The 16,958-nt window shown below is 41.2% G+C and overlaps 1 protein-coding gene and 1 pseudogene across 1 annotated transcript in view; both read right to left on the bottom strand.

Moving 5' to 3' along the window:
• The window catches only part of rhobtb4 (Rho related BTB domain containing 4), a 38,552-nt gene extending 33,355 nt beyond the window's left edge, over positions 1 to 5,197 (bottom strand). The window contains exons 1-2 of the mRNA XM_086173707.1: positions 5,181 to 5,197; positions 4,469 to 4,578 (exon numbers count right to left, since the gene is read on the bottom strand). The gene's annotated coding sequence lies outside the window, so the exon portion shown is untranslated. The remainder of the gene's footprint in view (positions 1 to 4,468; positions 4,579 to 5,180) is intronic.
• Positions 5,198 to 8,447: 3,250 nt separating this feature from the next.
• Positions 8,448 to 16,652, bottom strand: LOC147218503 (uncharacterized; annotated as a pseudogene).
• Positions 16,653 to 16,958: the final 306 nt, after the last annotated feature.

Consider the following 16,958-nt stretch of genomic DNA (forward strand, 5'->3'; position numbering starts at 1 on the left):
GAGTGAAAACAAAAAAGAAATTTGAATTCAAATTATGCATCTTTGTCCTCTGATTGTGTTTATGGAGGGGAAGGCAATGATTAAATGAAAAAAGGCCAATCAAACCATTCAATGTTGCTTTGTGAGTCCATTTTCAGATTTCGATGTGGGATAAAACTATAGACACTGGAGTCAGAGATATAGATGTCATTTGCAAGTTGCCACCCTTAGTTATCATGTGTGATTCATCTGTGTGTGTGTGTGTGTGTGTGTGTGTGTGTGTGTGTGTGTGTGTGTGTGTGTGTGTGTGTGTGTGTGTGTGTGTGTGTGTGTGTGTGTCAGGGAGACCACCAAGGATGTCAGGTTATGTCCACCTGTCCACCAGCCGACAATAATGGTGTAACCCAAAAACACAGCAATGTGTATCTGTTGAACTGTATGTGAGAAGAAACGTAATCTTACAAGTGAATGAACAAAATCATGAATGACTTAGCTAATAATTAATTCGGTCTGACCCTGATTAGTGGTAATAACACCCTGCCTAGGGTTTTTCTTTCACTACAGATCAGGCTAAAGCTTACGGGATGAATAGAGCAGTTTCTCTGAGTGAAACTTGGCCAGGCTTAGGGGATAAACACATGTGAACCAATATTTTTATGTCCATTAAAAAATATATATTTTGTAAAGATGATAGGCATTCATATACTTTTCTGCAAGAGATTTCATTTCTGCATATGCCTTCTTATAGTTATTTACAAATTCTAAGTGGTGCTGTTTTGTGCAAAGGAAACCCATGGGGGAACGTAATCTGGTAAGAAAACTCTGAAGAGAAGATACTCTGTGCAAATCAAATGATTTCTGAATATACAATTAGGAACTGAATTCCACAACAGAGTCTTGGGCAAAGAAAACGTCTTGACAAAAACTACACACTTAATATGCCCTGATGTAATGGCTAGGTGGTTCAGGCTACATTTAATTCATCAATACATTGGCTATTCTTTGACAGTGCTACTAAAATGATATGTGGTGAATTTCTACAGAAAAAACTGTGGCACTTTTATTCACTCTCTTGTTAACAGATGGGGATAAAATAAAGTGAATGACCTCTCCCTGAATTCTGTTGCATTCTCTCTCACTGAATCAAACCAAATCCCTACAGCTGAATGTACGAATTTGGCCTTGATGGTTCCAAATTAATAGAAACCATAGAAGTTAAATGGCATGGTGATGTTATCATTACAAGAAGGCAGGTGGATACACTGGCAATTGAGATATAATATATAATAAAGGGCGGACACCAAAAGACACATTGAAAATTTAAGGCCTACCAAGTAGCAGAAATGTGTGTAAAACATACAGGTGACCTATCATGTACAGCAGAACATTTATCTGGGATATCTGTTTTCATGAATTAAAACGGATCTACTCATGAGGATCAGCTTTTCCACAGAAAACTGGAAGAGAATGGATCAATTTTCTCATAGCTTTTCTCCCCAACCAAAATAGTAATGTTTAATAACACAAGGATATTTGGATGGTTTAGTTGATATGTGGAGTTATGTAGTCACAAGCAAGGTCTTCTTTGCAAAACATGCAAAGAAATAAAAACAACAAGAGGGCTTAAGACAGGCCTACAGCAATGTAAACACATGAATCAAAAGAGACAACAAAATATGTGCATTATGCACCAGCTGCTTTTTGTTTTTTTGTTGTCCTTCTTTTCTCCGGATTTTTTTTTCGGGGGGGGGGTTCTTCACACTGAAGTTGGTATTGTACTTGACCCTGGCCTGGTCTTGCCTATGGCTTGTCTGTCATTTGAAGCTGGGCAATGTCAAGCATGTACTAAAGTAAATATCCCTAAAGGTGATGGTGTACTGAAAAAAGGAGCACAATTCTGGCTGAAATAGAAATATCATTTTTTTGTGATTTTGAATCAAAGAAACTGTATTCTTCCAGTATTGGTAAAGGGATCTGGATCACAAGAAAACATTGAACATTTCAAACTGCACATAGACTTTGCCCTGAGAACTCTCGTCCACCATATTCTTTCAACAGCAAAATTGCGTAATATGTTTTCCTCTCAGTCATGGCCATGTGTCTCTAGATACAACCCCCTGTCAGACTCTGGCCACACTCCAGGACAGGCCAGCGGATGAACGATTCCACTTTTACCCCAACTGACTCTCTTATCTTCCCTCACCTCTTGATCCTACCCTGCCCTTTCCTGTCGTCGCTGGCAACACTTTCTTATCTAAGGTCTCTCACCATGCAGACAGACAGATAGACACTCATACAGCTAATTTTCTAATACATAATATGTTTGGCCCTATAATGTGGGTACATGTATTTTTATCTCTTCATGTAGGGATCTATTTTATTTTCATTTTTTTTATAATTGATAATCAGACAAGAATGATGACTTTGCTCTGTGTTATCTCTGGCAGATCAAACTAAAAATAAATGCACTTCTTATCACGCATAAAGGTAGGACAGCAGCTTGCTACATAACAAGAAGTTATGTCAAGACCCCTCAGAACATTATCTGGAAATAAGCTTTTTTTTTTGCTGTGCATTTCCTCCTCTTAGTGTATTCTATTCTTGTTTGTTTTTTTGTTTTTTTTAATTATTTTTATTGGCTGTGGAGAAGGACCGAGAGTGAAAGAGGTTTTGAGCAGAATGTTTTGCCCTCAGTTTTATCTTGGTGACTGCCATATGCAAACTATTGCCTAACACGCAACTCCCCCCCTCTGCCAAAACTAAGTGCCCGTCTTCCTTGAAAGTCCCACTTCTTTCGACTACGCACAAAATAATTTTCATCAACACCTCCTCTCTGCTCTTGTTTTTCCCTAAGCTTTTCCACACTGTCTCACTTTCTCTTTTGCCCTCATACTCACAGTCATTTGTTTCAGCCTCAACCCAGTAGACAGCCAATGAGAGGGAGACAAACTGAAGTGCTGCAATCGCCACCACTTGCATATCTATCTCTCAGCCCCTGGCTCACATGCAGTGATCACTTCTGTTTTCGAGTGAAATCGCTATTATCTTAGGGTTTAATATCACCATGCATGTTCATGCATTTGAGTGGTTTTCCTAGATTATTCACATCAGTGTGAAACTTTTACAACTTAATTATTCTGTGTTACAAAGTTTTCATCGTGTTCCACTCTTGCAAGCACATACCTATGCACGTAAACATACACAAACACTCGTTCAGCTATCATACCATAGAGGGCTCTCAAGTCAAGCATTTGTCAGTATGAGTATGTGTGTGTGTGTGTGTGTGTGTGTGTGTGTGTGTGTATGTGTGAGTCCATGTAACTGTACAATATGTAACCGTCTACAATAAAGCCTGACTAGCACATCAAAACAACATGTTTCATTTCTCCCTCAAGTCAGCAATCCAGCAGCCAGGAATGTTCAATGTGCAGCCCTACTGGAAACCCCCATTAACCCATACATACACACACACACACACACACACACACACACACACACACAATCCCGGGAGACAACCTATTCCTCTGAGCAGAGGCAGACAGAGGAACAGCCTCAACCCAGAGGAAGAGTGGTTCAAATTCCACAGCTAATAGAAAAACATAGAAGTGGGACAGAGCAAAGAAAAAAATGCCATGCCTATCTGCTATCTGGGAAATATACAATGTAAGGAATGAAATGGTAACTGTGGTCTCAAATTTTTTATAAAATCCTTCCCTCCTCTGGCCTCTGCGTGTGTGGAGGGGGTGCTTTAGCCCATACAGTACACTACAGTTCAGTGACGCCACTCCTCAACTATTTCTTCAAGTTGGACTCGCGCAAACAGGCTGCAGGTGGTGAAGGGATTCGATCTAGTATTTCAAGCTCAGCAAAACACACTGGTCTTGCCTGTCTCTTGGTAGAATATCAAGTAATTCAAAATCCAGTGCATGAATATGTGGAGTCAATAGGTAGCTGATAATGACGCTGCAATTCAAATAGAGCTTTGAGTCCAAATCCATAATCAGTTTCCATACAGTAAATGTGTGTCACAGATGGACAGTTTGCCATTTCAGTCAGTGCATTTTACATATTTTGTATTGCATGCATGTTTTCCCAATTAATAAATGCAACAGCAAAAGTTCAGTTTAGGATAGCAAAATGTCTTGAAATGTTCAATCTTAGGTGGATTCTAAGTGACTGAAACATCACGTATTTTTTAGTGAAGTTTTACCCTGGTCAGATTTTTTTTCCTCATTAAAATTCATGCGTTCAGTAATTGTAATAGTGTAATAAAGGAGTTACTCATCGACATTCTTGAACCCCCCAAAGGAAGTTTGACAAACGCTTAAGAAGCTTAAGTTGAAGTTCACCCTCAGGTTTGTCTAAAAGCTCATGATTTCATACGACGCAAAAAAAAAAAAAAGTACCCGAACTGTTACGCAACCTCCATCTGCGCACAACTGGCAAATCTTTCAAGTTCGCAAGGCAGCAGCTTGGAGCGGACTCTCACCTTCGCAAAGACCCACTTTCTTCCACTTCTTTTCAGCTCTGCGTCGCTCCCCTCCCCTCTTTCTCCTTCGTCTCTCGGTCCGCGCCTCGCCCGTCTTGCAAGTCCTGCGTCTGCAAACGCACAAAGCACACGCCGGCCCTTTCAGACTGGATGACAACAATATCGAATAGCGTTCGCGTCTTTCAGCAGCCGCTCCGCTCCGGACTGGACCTCGCCGTCCCTTCGGTTGAGGAAAGCTCCCGCCTGGAGCCGCGGGGGATGTAGCTACGTGGAGGTTGTTTCGTAGACATGCTCTGTCTGTGATCTGTGTGGACTGCCGTCCGCCTGTGGTCCTGATGCGAGTTTTTTTTTTTTTTCGCGATCCCTTTGTCTCTGTCACACCTACAAGGAGGCAAGCGCAAGAGGCAAGGCAAAGGTGGGAGGGAGAGTGCGTGGAGTGGGGGTAGCCTCGACTTTCTTTTGTCTGTTTGCAAACATGTGCTTCTGTGCACGTCTGGTATCCTCCCGACTTCTATATCACAAGCACACGGATTTCCCGCGGGAGCGCGCGTGGATTTCATCACCGGCGCGTCTGTCTCATCCCGTCTGATGTCACTTGCGCTTTTTTCGGTTATTTTCTTAAGAAAGATTCAAGCTGCATTCCAAAAAAAAAACAATATCACTTTAGTCCCTTTGCGCGTTGTTGTTCTCATTGTTTTGTCCTTGCTCTCACCAGAAGTTTCGTCCTCGCAGGGAGTGGGGGTGGGTGGGTGGGGGTCTCACACAGCTGTGTCTCTCCTCCCTCTCTTTTCCCCTCGCTGGTCCGTTCTCTCTCCCCAGCGGTGGTGAGCCTAGTTATGTTTCTATCCGGACCAGCCTTCACCAGCGGCACGCCAGCGCCTATCAACGCGCTCTAAGCCGCCAGCCTCACCGCCAGTCAGTCACTGGCGCCACACCCATCCATTCATAAAGTCCGGAGTGCCAGCCTCCGTGCGCGCAGTGCGCCGCAGGAGCGAGCAGACGCGGGCCTCCGGGTCTGTCAGTGTAAAGGGTTTTGGTCACATGAATTCTTGTTTGGCCCCACACTTTGCAGTGTGTTTACAGTCCATGATCATGAGTCGTGGTTCTGGGGAAATGAACATGTGCTCGACGATTCCGGATCATGTGACCACACTGGCATGTGCGCTTCGACAAGCTGCACCAGTTGAAATGTTGATAAATTGACACTGTTTTGAATGTCTTTATTCTTCTTTTCTTTTTGTATCATCTTCTCTCACACAATCTAACTTCATGTCCCTTTTCACTATATTAGTAATTTTTCTGGTCTTGGCCTCCTGTTTGCAGATGCAACCTCTTTCTACCAATATATTCACTATACCTCCTCTGTACTTGTCCAAACCATCTCAGTCTGGCTTCTCTGACCTTATCTCCGAAACATCAAACATGTGTTGTCCCTCTGGGGGACTTTTTCCTGATCCTATCCATGCTTTCACTCCTAAATAGAACCACAGTATTTTCATCTCTGCTACCCCCACTCTTCACTTCAGTGCCTCTGTCTCTAAACAATACAGCATTGCTGGTTTCACCACTCTTTTTTTAAACTTTTTGCTTCATTTTGGCTGATAACTTTTTTTATCACACATTACCCCTTGTACTTTTCTTCACCTGTTCCAACCTGCTTGAATGTGATTCTTCACCCCTTTTCCACATGTTCTTTTGCTCTGTACTGTTGCCACAAAACCACAATTCCTCCCAAATTCATGGTACCTACTTTCTAAGCGTTGCCTCTTGTTTCCACTGTGCTGAATTATATATCTGACTTACATTAAGGTGCCCTAGGTGCAGCAGCTAATGAGCTTTAAAGCGATGACAGCAATGCTAAGACCTCTTAAATACTTTTTATATTTTTACTCACTTATCAGAGGAGATGCAAAAAGGGGCCACACTGACAGTCAAGCTGGTGCAGCACCTACCCAGGAAACCAAGAATCAAGGTAAATGGTCTTCACTTACATAGCACTTTACACTAAAAAGCAGATTCATGCACACACTAACACATCAATGGTAAAGCAGCCGTACATCATGCTAACCAGGCCATTTCAAGTAAATTGGGGTTCGGTGACTTCAACATGCAGAAAGGAGGAGTCAGGAATTAAACTGCCATCTTTCTGAATGGAGGGGCACTGAGTCTACCAGTTGAACCACAACTGCCAAAGTAAAATCAGAATTGTCATGAAATTATTTCCCTAGACATCTATTAATAAATGAATATGATCTGAATTCTGAAATAGATAAATAAAATAATTGTGTTTTGCCTTAGACAAGTTTTGAAAAAAACATTGTTAGGCTCTGGTTAAGACAGAGGAGAAAACACTTTAGGTTGGGCCAACCTGAAACACAAGAGAGGCAATCTAGGCTTCTTACACAAAGAGTTAAAAAAAGAACAGAGTAAATACCTCTGGGGTTTAAAATAGAACTGTGCTACTTCTCTGCACCTTTGTTTTTAGTTATCAAAATTGAGTACCCACCCATATTCACTTGTTGACAAGCTGGTAGAATATGTATGTACACAGTGAGTCATCGTAGGGAGGATGCTGCTATGGCCAGTGTTCAGTTTGAGACATGGAGGGAACAGTCATCACACTTGGCACTCTTCCTATTGCTGTTGGTTTATTTTTGTCATGGTATGTCTGATTGCATTCTCTTCTTTTCCTCATTGAATATTTTATTTTGGGGTTTCAAACTTTGCTTTTTATTCAGCTCTTTCGTCAGCTCTGGCCCTTTTGAATTAACTCTAGAAATGAATTTATGTACCCCTGGCATTTTGCTGACATGAATAAGAACATTTAATCATGGTCCTTTTTAAATGACCCCTTCGTTCAGGTGTCACCTGCAGGGAACACATTTGTGGAGAGGCTCATAGTCAGTTATGTTTCACTGAACTGAGTTGAGACAATCTCATCAAAAAAGAAAAAAACAAAATATATAAAGATTATTTTTGTTTATTGTTTTGATCAACATATCATAACCCACTTTTTTCCAATGTCTTGTGGACCCAACATAGCACAGAACAGCCAGAACAGCCTATTGCTGAAAATATTACATGATGACCATGATGGGACTGAAAGGCTGAATTTTGTGGTTTCAAGTTATATTGAAATTACATGTCTGGAAGCATGACCTTAAAAAATGAATTCTCAACATTTTCCCATGTGATTGCATTGTATGATTGCACACCACACTGCCCATGTGCACATCATGGGCACCTGATTCACATGTGACCACATGCAGTATGTTTGTGCAAATTTGACCTTAGTGTGGCAAGTTAAAACTCAAATTTCATAAGATGTGACTTGATCTTTCTGCTGAATCCTCCAGTACCCCTCTGTATCAATAAGTTAATGGCACTGCACAAAATCGCCCCTCTGATTTGAATTCCCTTCACAATTTAAGGGCTTCGTTCCTGACCTTTAATTCACCCTTCCAATAAAGCGACTATAAAACTGGGACAAGTACTTTTGCATAATGACGGACAAAGGAACCAACAAATGACAACCACAATGATGTTCTATTGAACTGAGCATAAATGTCTACTGACAAAGGGGCAATGATAGTCTCGAAATTCCTCCAAGACTCTGGTTCAGCCAAGTAGCTGAAACAGCCTTTGTCCTATCAAGAGAATAGCGAGACCTGTCCAGACACGCTCCTCCTATCACAGAGTGCATTCAAGTCCTGGATACCAATCAACAAGCTCACACACACAAACACATACACACTCTTACCATTATAATAATACGTACTTTGGCATTTAACGCTGAAATTTGTTTTGTTGATTATCCTCATTTTTGTGCTACATGCAATGTTCCATTGGTTCTGCTGACTTACGAGACACTAAAGGGTATATGACTGTGTGCGCATGACTTCTCTCTCATTAAGCTCTTTGTCTGGTGCCTACTTCATGGCACACACAGGTGTACTGCACCTTTATCTCAAAGTGTCTTCTACAGCACTTTTCCATTGCCAATGACCCCTGCTATAGCACTACTGATGCAGCCACATTGGCACAATAGGGGCATAATGGGGGTGTCCACACGGTTCACCCCTCTCCCTGTTAGTCTCTCTTCTGAGTGTGCAAACTGCTGATACCATGAGTGTAAAAGGCCTGTGTCTGCTGACTTTCCACAAACAAACAGTTGGCCTGTGTGCTGCACAGTCAGCACAGACTGACACAAAACATATATGCACACACATAAACAAATAATACAAAAACACGTATTGCACCTGAACAGAGGGCTGACCATTGTCCAAATTAGATCAATTTCACACAGTAACTCCAATTTCGGATGACAGATGCCTCAATGGTCTTTAACACAAGCCACCAAATGACTACAATGGCAACTAACTTTTGGGGCTGATGGAGCACAATGGGGCTCTCTTTGCCTCAGAGCCTCGTCTATTCTTCCCACTGATCTCTTGGACAAAGAAGCATCACTAAAGTTCCAATTGAGCTTGAGCAATGGCTCATAATGGAGGCCCTGACTTGACGTCTCCAGTGACTTGCCAACTTTAAAAAAATTCTGGCCTGTAGTTTGCAGAGACTCACTGGTATCACAGAGAGAGATCTCTAGTAAGATTAGTAATGATAATGTATGTGAGTTTTATAAAAATTGTGTCCTGACCATTTAAATTGATATGTACCGTACAGTTAAGATATTTACCGGACTATGTATCAAAATAGCAACAATATTATTTCGGGGAATTAATTCATGTATATTTGTGTCAAGGTCAGGACAGTTAGAAATCTGATCTCAAAGACATCCAACAAAAAGTTATGCATTTTCTTTTGTGAGCTGTAATACCGGGATACCAGGTATACCGGGAATAAGATACAAATTATGTGCAAAAATTGCACAATGAATTATTCCTGTGCACGAACACAAATTGTTCCTTAAGCATATATTAACAATCCTGATTTTTTCTATTTGCTTAACCTATATCAAGTTGTGTTGTTCTTGCAACCCCATCAGTTCCTGACTCAGCAGGAATCTAGGATGTGAACTTTTGTGCAAGTGGCTTCAACAAACGGGGATTTGTATTGTTATTTGTTGTTATTTCAGTGCCAGGTGTCACTTTTTAATTCTGGGCAAAGATTTAGAAGGAGGGTAACATGAGCATGAGTTCTCCTTTCTTTGTCCGATGGTATCAGTTCTGGTCTCACCCAGGTTTGGGAGACTTTCCTCCTTGAACCACCCACATGCTGCCTGTGTCCCTGTTAGGCGTCACCAATGTGCTATGAATAGACATTGGCGTATGCTCAGTGCTGTCAGCTGGGCATTGGCACGTGTGGCTCATTTCAGCACGGTCGCAGCGCAATGCTCCTGACTGGCGTCGCTGCACTGACAGCACATTCAAGTTGCCATGGAAACAGGGAGAGCACGGATACCATGCCCTCTCTCTCTCTTTAGTTTTATCTCTCCCCGCAGTTCTTTCTTCTCCAAATTCCGCTTTCCTTTTCAGCTTCTTGTTCACATTAGATATGATGCTCAGTGGGGAACTGCCGACTTGTGACTCATTCCAACAAACTCTTAGACTATTAGCAATTAAATCATTTTTATTTATCATTAGAATGAACATATATACACCAATGAACGGATCAATTGTTGACTTTTGTCAGGGTTTGCAAGTTTTATATGCAGAAGGTGCTGGGGAAATCTGTATCTGTCTGCGTGTACACATGTTTTCCTGACTGATGAGCAAATAACAAAAGCAGAGTTTCTATTGTCTTCCAATTGCAATAGGACTGTCACCCCTTCTAACTCCTTTTTAAATTTGCAATTTCCCCCTCTCTCTGGAAAAAAAGCAGTGTTTGTTCTTATGCTCCATTTACTTCTTAGTGCTTAATCACGTGTGATTTACAGCATCTTAATGGGAAGGCAGAAAGCCAAATGGGGGAAAGAAACCAACAGAGTAAACAAAATTGTACCAAAGGTCAGATGTTATACTCGCTGTTTCTTCATCTTTCCAAGTTTTTCATTACCTGAGACAATCTGACATTTGGCTAGTGTTACAGGTCACTCCTGGAGATGAAAAAAGGGGGGAAAAAAACAACAGGAAGATTACACAAAGACAGACTGGCACTCCTGTTTAAGGTGTACGAAATGGCACTTACCAAGATAAACACAGCTCCCACTCAGGTTGTCTGATCTGCTGGGAGGGCTGGTGCAAGTTGGGTAATGAAGGTGAATGGAAAAGGTTCTGTGAAAAGTGCCACCTGGAAATTTAGATTGTCCTCTGTGCCCCAAGAATAGATTTAGAATGCCACGTGGTACATTACCTTGGAACTACAGGTCTCAATAAAGAACTCATCTTTGCTCTTCTTAAACAAACCAAAACTAACATTAAAGACATCAACTAGTAGCCATCAAACTTCTTTCCATTGACACATTGCGAAAGAAAATATCCAATATGTATCAGTAAATAAAATCACTTCTCAGCTATAAACTCCCACCATAACCTACCGTACACAACATGCAACAAATTAACTTTCCCACCATTTATTTGGGTGTCTGTTGTTCAGAATAGCCAGTCACAGGGAAATACAATGGCATCATGTATGACAAAATTTAAAGTGAAAAGCATGAGTGCAAGGAAGTACTGACACGAAAAAATAGAGTGAAGACTAATGAAAGAGAAGAAATTAGTCTCATCTTGTTTAAAGTGCCACATTACCTCATATAGTGTAGAGTTTGGTACCATGATATAGTGACACTTTTTTAAGGGGTTCCTTATATATTGTCCAGAGACATATCATATAAATTTTCTGTAGACATTCATTTCAAGATGTCAGGTGAAATAAAGCTTGTACGGTAAATAACATAAAGTAGCTCCTTGTCAAAATCTTCTTGTTTTGGCAACTGGACTTGATTTTCTTCACTTTAGGATGTTTCACCTCTCATCCGAATAGCTTTTTCAGTTCTAATGGCCTGCAGGGAGTTTCCAGTTTCCACGAAAAGAAGATTTTGAGAAGAATTTACCATGACCTGGATGACTGATAACCTCAACAGACATACCATACAACAGACATAGCTCAAGTTCCATTTCACTCTGCCTCTTCTTACCTTGTTGTCTGGTTATGAGGAGGTAAATGCTCATTTTTCCCAGTAATGTTGAGTGACAGAACATCTTGGGAATGTGCTCATTTGTTTTGTGTAAATAGGACTCGCGGAGCACAACACCTCCGCAACTTGTCTGATTTGAAAATTCTGTTTTCTGTTACAGTATCTCTCAAAGTTGAAGTAAATCAGTGTTTTCTGCCTTATGATCAAAACATAGCTCATTTGAATATGATCGTGTGTTTGTAGAAAACAGAATTTGTCAATTGAAACAGCATGGTGAGAGACTTTGTACATTGATGGGGGAATAATTCTGAGAAAATCATGAATATTGGTCTATATCATAGGGATGAGTTTTATTACTTGTCACATCACAAAGCCAATGAGTACAGTTTGAACAAGTACTGAGAAATAAAGTTGTGCTAACTCTTCTGGAATTTCATTTATTTATTCCTTTGGCACAACAATTTGTTAATACTGACCACTGGTGTGAGTGCCTCCTAATTTTTATGCTTTTTTCCCATATATCAGGGCTTCTGAATGTTGGGAAGTTAAAGAAACCATAGCCTAAGTACAAAAAAACAATGTGACTATTCTGGCGTATTTGTTATGCTCTGACTTGAACGACTGTCTTTGTCTTCCACTTTTAAAGAGTTTTAACTTAAGTGTGTAGACAGACCCTGCAGTGATTGATAGCCCTCTGAAACCACTTCAGTAAACTCATCGCTGCTTCTATGACAGATAAATAGAACAAAGACTCTGTTGAAATGTAGCAGGTGCAATATGAAATAGGACTCTACATTGCTATGGTTAAGGGCAATGTGCACCCCAACATAATAAGAATAAAAGTTTTAAAGAAGTTCAGATTTTTGTCTGTCCCAGACACATATATAAGGCTGCATGCTTATTGATTCAAGCGACACTGAAATAATTAAACTAATTCATTTTAAGGGTAACATTTCAAACAGTGCACTGGGTAACCAATGTGATTTTTATGGCTGCAGTGTTACTTTGCAAGAGCCGTATCCATAGCTGCTAATTAGAAATGGTATTTGTGCTGAGGTGAATGTCAAGTTAATCCTCTAAAACCCACTAACCAACCCCAAGAAAGAGCAAACAACTGACACGTAACTTGATATTTACCTGTGATGTTTATTAATTCGGACTGTGTCCCGAGATCATTTACTTATCCCTTTCAAACTAACCATATTAACAGTCTTCTTGACATCACACAATTCGGGTTTCCACGGAAGAAAGAAAGGAAATTTTGAAAAAAGAGGAAGAAACACATATTCTAAATGTAAAATGTAAAATGTGAAATGTAAAATGTAAAAACAACCACACAACTTTTTGGAACATTCTCTCTCTTCTCGGCCTTGGCTCCTCAGTGGTGGAATGAACTCCCGGAAAAGGTCAGAACAGCGGGGTTGCTGCCCATCTTCCGCCATGAGCTGAAAACGTACCTCTTCACCAAGCACTACCCCACTAATCGCACTTAGCCCCCCACCCCCACCCCCCCAAAAAAATAAATGAATGTATGTATGTATATGGTTTTGAGATGGCTATTTGGCAGAGTGGTGACTTCTGAATAACGGCTACTGGTGCTTTGGATCTTTGGTTATTGAATTGCAATTTTTGTAAGTCACTTTGGATAAAAGTGTCTGCTAATTTAAATGACTGTAATGTAATGTAATGTAATGTAATGTCTCCAACACTGGGTTACACAAACATACTAATTTAAATCTGACACGATAAGATTAAAATTTAGAAGACTGTCTAAAGCATGAATCCATCATCATTTGAATACAGCCAACTGCACATATGGCCACGTAAGCAATTATCCATAAACACACTCAAAGTACACCACACTATCAGTACATCAACCATGAACAATGTAAACAGTATTTGGTGCTAGGCAACCATACCATCCCAGATGGTAGGATCTGATCATGTTTATTTTGCTCCAATCTGATAAACTTAGAGCCCATTTCCTAACCCTACCGCCTAAATTACATAATTGAGAATTGTCAATTGAATATTTAAGAGCATTTGTGTGAGTATGTGCAGAGGTCACAGCAAATTCACAAAGTTGATGAGTAATTAATGAAACTTTTCAATATGGGATTTGCCGATTTAGCCTGATCAAATTTCAATTGTGTTTAAAGCAACTTAATGCATTGAGGATACTTTCTGCTGCAACACTACCTTATACACTGGCCATGTCTGTGAATATCAGCACAATATTGCTGCTTCTGGTGCCAGGATGCTTTATCTGTTTTGTGTCTGCACATAGTTATTCCCTTATATTTATTCTATTACAGCTACAGTGTAAGAATAGAATATTTCAACCCTTCCCTATCCACTTCTTTGTAGTGAAGACAATTGCATGAAAAAAGCTCCTTGTAGACGCAAGTAGCCAAGCACACTCTGCCTTAACCAAAGCTAGCTTAGCTGTTTATGGCTCACTACATTCTCTAGGTCTGCTTCTGCTTAATGATGTTCGGTCATACCAACCATTAGAGGTCAATATACCCAAATTTTCAATATAGGATATCATTCCATCTGCTAATTCATAGCCAAAGAATTCTTGTCGAAATATTCTTGTCTTGGCAATTGGACTTGAATTTCTTCACTTGAAGACGTTATACCTCTTATCCGAGAGGCTTCTTCAGTTCTAATGACCTATGAGGAGTATCCGAATATAAGTGCCAGGTTTTTGGGTGGGTTTAAGTTATGGTGGCTTATTGTGTAAGTGGAGGAGTTGATCTACAGAAACTAGCTGTGAGGGGGGTTGTTATGCTAATGGTGATTTCATTCGTTGGAACAAAAGGCCAATTTAGTGAGATTACCTGGATTGGAACGTGGACACGTAAAGCTAAACACAAGAGAGAAACATGCTGGATTATATGAACTGAAGCTCATGTGGACATTGCTGGGGGGCTGGTTCTGGTGGTGGGTCTTTCCTGGTTGTTTGGAGGGTGCAGATGGGCCTGGTCCGTGTGTGCAAATCCTTCTTGGTATTGATCCCAGTACGGCATTGTATGTTTGTGAGGGGTTGTGTCTGAGGCCCCCACCTCTGTTCAGAGATGATTTTTCTGTTTTGACAAAGAGGGCTTCTTTGACTCCGCTCTCGAACTATCTGTCCTCTCTGGCAAGAATGCTGTCTTCAAACAAATGGTCCTTGTCCTTCAGGTGTGGGCGGACTGCGGAGTCCTGTCCTGAAGTGGAGAGGTTCTGCTCTGTTTGTGCAGAGGTTCTTTGGTCTCTCCACTGTAGATGACATCACAATCCTCAGTGCAAGTGATAGCATACACCACATTCTCTATCCTGTGCCTGGGTGTTTTGTCCTTGGGGTGCACCAGTTTTTGCCTCAGGATGTTGTGGGGTTTGAAATGTATCACTACATGGTGTTTGTTGAACACCCTTTGGAGTTTCAAAAAAGAAACATGAGCAACATACGGTATAATGATGTCATTTCGCTGGTTGTAGTCTTCTCCTGTTCCACGTTGCTGCATCTGGTGGTTTCTGATTTGAAGGACCAATTGGGATAGCCAAGGGATCTCAAGGCTTTCCTAACATGTTGTACCTTGGTCTTGCTTCCTTCAGTGGTTGATGGGATGTTCTTAGCCCAGTGGTGTAGAGTTCTAAATACCACCAGTTTGTGCTAAAGGGGATGGTGTGAGTAAAAAAGCAGATATTGGTCAGTGTATGTTGGTTTCTTGTAAATCTTGATGTGCAAGAAGTCAAATGAGGTCAGCAATGATGTCCTCCCGTGTGAATTTGATGTGGGCATCAGTCGTGTTGAGGTGGGTGGTGAACGCTTCTACTTCATTCTTCTTCATCTTGACCCATGTGTCATCTACATACCTAAACAGTGGGTTGGCAGCATTCTCCTGAACGAAGCAAGGGCCTTGGTCTCAACCTCCTCGCCACTATGGGGGATACACGTAAGCCCAAGGTGCATCAATTTTTCTGCCGGTAGAAACCAGTGTTGGGACTGGAAATAGGTGGTCTGTAGACACAGGTCCAGTAGGCTGCAGATGTGATCTGTGGAGAGTTTTGTTCTGTTTATTTAGGTGCTGTCCCTCACGAGGCTTTCCCTCACTGCTGTGATCGCACCCAATGTAGGGATACATGTGAACAGTGATGTTACATCATACGACACCATGGTTTCATCCGGGTCCAGCCTGATCTGCTTGACCTTACTGGCAAAGTCCTGCAAATTCTAGATATGGTGTTTGGTGTTGCCAACCAAAGGTGAAAAATCTTAGCCGTGCGTTTGGCGATGTTACATGTAACGGAGTTGATGCTGTTGACGATGAGTCTGAGAGAAGCTCCAACCTTGTGAATCTTCGGGAGTCCATAGATGCAAGGCATGGTTTTTCCTTGGGTATAGTTGATAATAAAGTGATTTGTCTATGGCCGGATCCTTTTCTAGATGCTGTAGACAAATCATTACTTTCTTCTTGTATGCGTTGGTTGGGTCCCATTTCAGGGTTTCATACATTTTTGTGTCCCCAAGGAAATTGTCCATCTTTCCTTGGTAATCCTTTTTATCCCGAACCACTGTACATCTACCTTTGTCGGCTGGGAGGATGGTGATGCTCTCATCTTTCTGGAGTGAGGAGAGCCCTGTCTTCTCTTCAGGTATCAGATTCGACAAAGGTGGTTTGGCACTGGAGAGTGCTGTTGAGGCCTTGAGTCGGATTTGCTCAGCTTCTGTATTGGAGATGTGGTTGTTGCGTATAGCTGTTTCTGTTTCTGACGCCTACCCTGTCAGGGTTAAGATGGCAGCTGGATACGTTCCTAACCCAGTTCTTGTTGTCACTATTGGTAATGTTGTTTGAGCTGGAGAATGATCCATATCATGATTTGAGCTCTTTTGCCAGCAGCAATTTAATGGGCAGGAGGCAAGATTGAGTGAGGATACAATTGAAATGTAAGTTATTTTACAAAATCTTGGAGTCATAGGGACAGCAGCCTAAACAGAGCAGCCTAGACCTCCCTCACCCTGGCCACTTCATCCAGCTCTTCCAGGATAATCCCAAGGCATTCCCAAGCTAGCTGAGAGACATAGTCCCTCCAGTGTGGCATCGAGGTGGCATCCCTTATCTAGCTCCTCTTGATTTGGAAGAGCAGCTCCTCTACCTTGAGCTCCTCCCTGGAGGCTGTTCCTCTCATCCTTTCTTAGAAACCTGACATAAAGTCAACACTAATGAAATAATTTCTACAATTTCTCAAAATCAGGCAATATATGTCAGACGAACTCATACATACTGCTGCAAGTGATCTATATGTTAAGAGCTTAGTCAATGTCAATTGTTAAGACAACTAAAAGATCTTTCCATAACAGTATGCAAAAACATGTTTTTTACGCATCCATCTAGACTAAACCCATCT

The sequence above is a fragment of the Fistularia commersonii genome, chromosome 26 (genome assembly GCF_037954325.1).
Source record: "Fistularia commersonii isolate RoL2024-O1a breed Wild chromosome 26, RoL_Fcom_v1.0, whole genome shotgun sequence".
NCBI classification, from domain to species: domain Eukaryota; kingdom Metazoa; phylum Chordata; class Actinopteri; order Syngnathiformes; family Fistulariidae; genus Fistularia; species Fistularia commersonii.